The sequence below is a fragment of the Miniopterus schreibersii genome (genome assembly GCF_964146895.1).
Source record: "Miniopterus schreibersii genome assembly, chromosome: 2".
Lineage (NCBI taxonomy): Eukaryota > Metazoa > Chordata > Mammalia > Chiroptera > Miniopteridae > Miniopterus > Miniopterus schreibersii.
This window is the reverse complement of record NC_138102.1, coordinates 15728731-15733318: the sequence shown is the minus strand read 5'-3', so window position 1 is coordinate 15733318 and position 4588 is coordinate 15728731.

The window sequence follows — 4588 nt, the reverse complement described above, 5'->3', positions numbered from 1 at the left end:
ATGGCCAGTGGAAAAGACAGGTGCTGTTTTTGCTTTTCTTACCACGTCTCAGTACCTTAAAAACAGTTCACACATATTCGGCATATCAAACATGCCGCACACCATGGCAGGCACTTTACCTAAATGATTTCTCTCAATCTTCACAATGGCTCGAGAAATGGTACTATGATTGTCCCATTTTAGAAATAAAGAGAGGGTCTGAAAGATTATGTAGACTCACTGAGCGTAAACATGACAGAGGAGCCTTGTAATCAATTCTTCCTGATTCAGAAGCCCCAGATCTTCACAACCTCACTAAGTGGCCTCATTCAATCTTCAGACACCGATATAACTGTTTTGAAAATGTTCTTCTTGATGTTAGAAATGCAAGCTTTTTCTCTCCTTCTCCCTGGTTCTAACCTCAAAGACGAAGCAACCCCATATGCCTTTGTAGGCGACTCTCAGATCTGCCTGAACCCTCTCTTTCCCAAGTTAGACCCTCTTACATCCTTCAGCTGTTTCTGTCTTGTGTTCCCCACCTTCACGTCTTGGTTATAGGGTGCCCCCACTGAACAGATGATGCTACATGTGTCCAGGAAGCACGCACTGCAACGGGTTCATCCGCTGTCTCATTCTGTTCCATATCCTCTACTAAAGGCTGCCCTAAATCACACCGGCCTTTTTGGCCACCATACCACACTGGTGACTCATTCTGGGCTCATGCCAACAATGAATCCCAAGTGTTTTTTTTGCCTGTATTTCTGTTAATCCATGGCATTCTCAGCTTGCATTTTAAGTTTTTATTTTATCCAAATATAGGCTATTACATTTGTATTTGTTAAGTTTTATTAGTTGCAGCCTGCTGAAAATATTTTGGTTCTTGATTCTTTCAATTTACTGGAATTCGCTCTGACATTACATGATCTGTGTGCTATATTTGTCTTCATCAAATTCATTGATTAAAATCCACCCAGTGGTCTGGATAAGAAGGTCTGTGCTATACTCACAGGAACATTTTTTTTTTCCAAACTCATATTTTCAGAAAGTCATTCAAGTCATAAGGTAAGGTCCTCTGACTCTATAAATCCATCTAAATGTATTAGCACCAACCTCATATTTCTTCATCTTGACAACAGGGATATCATAGAAAACTTTGTCAAATATCTTTCTAAATTTCAGATAGACTATGTCTGTTTTTTCTGTAACCTTAACAAATTTAAAAAAAAAGGAAAAGAAATGGAGCTATTTACTGATAGTATATTCTCAATTATCCTATATTAGATTTATTTTTCTGTGACTTTCCATCTGCCTTATACGTGATAAGTTTTAGAATTTTCCTTGGTATCTAAAATTGACATACTGGTTTACAGACCCAGGAATTCGCTTCTTTTTCTTTTTAACAGGAAATGAACTTCATTGTAGGAAAGATATGGTAGGTATTACAGGTCAATATTACTCCTGGCAACTAGAAAAAAAAACACATTAGTTACAAAAATCATATGTTTAAAGATATCAGAAAGCTGTGGAGTCAATGAGGACTAGAAGAACTGAAATTTCGAATGAGCCTTTCCTGGAAAGGTGGACAATCACCAGCCATTTTCTTTCCTGGGGTCATTTAGCAACATTGAAATAGGCACAAGGACTGACCTTGGTTCTCACAGAGGGAATGTACTGGGGAAAGAGAAGAAGGTTATGAATTTAGAAGCTTCATGGCTGGGAACCAGGGAAGCCCTAGATACAAGGTCAGTTTTTGCCGTGGGTCAGTGGCTGCGTTCTGAGGCAGCATGGGAGGCTGGGGAGACTAATTTGGAAAGGCAGAGCTATATTCAAAACCTGCAATGGTCAGAATTGAACCCTCTTAGTGTGCCAGTGCCAAGAAGATAGAGATCCACAAGCAGCTTAGAAACACTCTAGCCCAGTCCCAACACAGACCAATTCATGACTAGATTCAAGTGGCGTGCCCTTCAAACTATCTTTCTAACAGACTACAATGAGAACCTTCTTTAATGGGAAAGAGCATCATCTACACCCTTCATGTACCTCCATGGTTCTTTATGCACATTATCTGTCATAAAATATAAAATAGCTAGGTACATAAAGAGTTACAAAAATGTAACTGATAACCAAGAAAAAAAAACATAAAAAAGAAAATAATTCAGATATCAACCAAAATAAACAGACTTTAAAAATATTTTTATGAATCAAGAAAATGAAAGAGCAACCCACAAAGTGGGAGAAAATATTGCAAGCCATATATATGATAAGATATTAATATCCAAAACACATAAAGAACTCATAAAAATCAATAACAAAAGAAGAATCCAATTAAAAAATGAGCAGAAGAATTGAACAGATATTTTTCCAAAGAAGACATACAAATTGCCAACAGATACATTAAAAAAAACACTCAATATCACTAAATCCTGCTCTTTTGGCAACATGGGTACATCTTGAGGGCATTATGTTACATGAAATAAGTTAGACAAAGAAAGACAAATACTGTATGGTATAACTTATACAGGGTGGGGCAAAAGTAGGTTTACAGCTGTTTGTATGGAAAATAATACAATAATTAATAAATATAATACAATAATAAGCTCTCATGTACTCACAACTGTGAATCTCTTTTTGCCCCACCCTGTATGTGAAATCTAAAAAAGCTGAACTCACAAAAACAGATAGTAGAATTGTGGTTATCAGCTGGGGGTTGGTGGAAATTGGAGATCAAAGGGGGTAAAAGGACATAAACTTTCAGTTATAAGATGTGTAAGTTCTTGGGTTCTAATGTACAGCATAGTGATTATAGTTAATAACACTGTATTACATACTTAAAAGTTGCTAAGAGACTAGATTTTCAATGTTCTCACCACAAAAAGAAATGGTAATTATGTAACATGATGGAGGTGTTAGCTAACACTATAGTGATAATCATTTTGCAATATACAAGTGTATCAAATCAACAAGTTATAGACCTTAAACTCACACAATGTTATTTATCAATTATATCTCAAAAAAAGCTGGAAAAAAATGAATGAATGAATACTTTTCAAATGTACATGAGCATTTACCAAAATAGATACAGGGTCTTAAAGTAGTCTCAAGAAGTTTCAAAGGACTGAGATCATATAAAATATATTCTCTGATCACATTGGAATGAAACTGAATGACAATGAGGTAAAAAATATAATAGCATGTGCCATGCAGCTAAAGTAGTGCTTAGGGAAAATGTTTTATCTTTAAATGGATATATTAGGAAAAAAGTTGAGAATGAATGATCTAAGATTCTCACTCAAGAATCTAAAGAGTAGCAATATTTAATCCAATGGAAGTAGAGGGAAGCAGACAGCAAAAATAACAGCAAAAATCAATACACAGAAATGAGACATATGATAGAAAATTAACAAAGCCAAAGTTCTTTCTTTGAAAAGATTAATGAAAGTCATAAATACCTAGCAAGATCAATTTAGGAAAAAGAGAGAAAGACAGAGAGAATGAATATAAATTACCAATATTAGGAATAAAAGACGGGACTTTGTAACAAATCTTACACATTAAAAGTGTAATAATGGAATATTGGGAGCAACCCCATGTTAATGAATTTGACAGCATAGATTAAATGAGGAAATTCTTTGAATAATAGTATTTATCAAAACGTATCTAAGAAGTAATAGAAAATCTATTAGTTTAATATCTATTAACATAATTGACTTAGTAATAAACAACATTTCTACGAAGAAAGCTCCAGGCCCAGATGTCATCGCTGATAAATTCAGCCATACATTTAAGGAAGAAATAATGCCGTTCCTGCACACTCATCCCCAAATCAGGAGGCAACCCTTCCCGACCCATTTTACGAAACCAACTTAACCTGAGACAAAAATCTGACAAGGCAAAAAAAATTACAAGGTAATGTCTTTCCTGAATATCAATGAAAAGTCCTCTACAAATTACTAGCAAAGTGAATCCAGTGGCGTATAAGTGGACGATACATCAGGGCCAAGCGGCCACTCCACACTCACAGCCTCTCTCTGCATGTCCTAGACTGCAGCTCACTTCAGTCTTTACTGCCAACCTTAGCGGCTGCAATTTCTAATTTGGGGTGACCTCAGTGTCACCTTCATTGCTCTTTTAGCACTCCAAAACCTGGGAAACCAATTCTCTATAAAATAACTAAAATAAAATAAAATATACAATGTGGCCTATTTCCTAATTAAACTCTTACTGAAAAGCAGCTAAATAAGAAGGTGTACTTCCCTCTGTCTTTGACACTTAGCATATAATCCTCCCTCTCACCCAAATACCAGCCACTCTCTCTTCCCCACCCTCCTCATCCACAGAGCTCACCAGCTAATACTACATCTCCCTCTGAATTCAGCTTCAGTGGCATGTTCTCAGGAAGTCCTTCCTTCCTAATATTCCATAGGACCCTGTGTGTGCTCCCGTCATAACACTTACCATACTGAATTGCTTATTAACTTATTAGTATATAGAGAGATAAATAGATGAGAGATATAAATATTATAATATAATTTATATAGAGAGATATATATTATATATCTCTCTATATAGATATATAGATATATTCTAGAATATATAGATATATATTCTA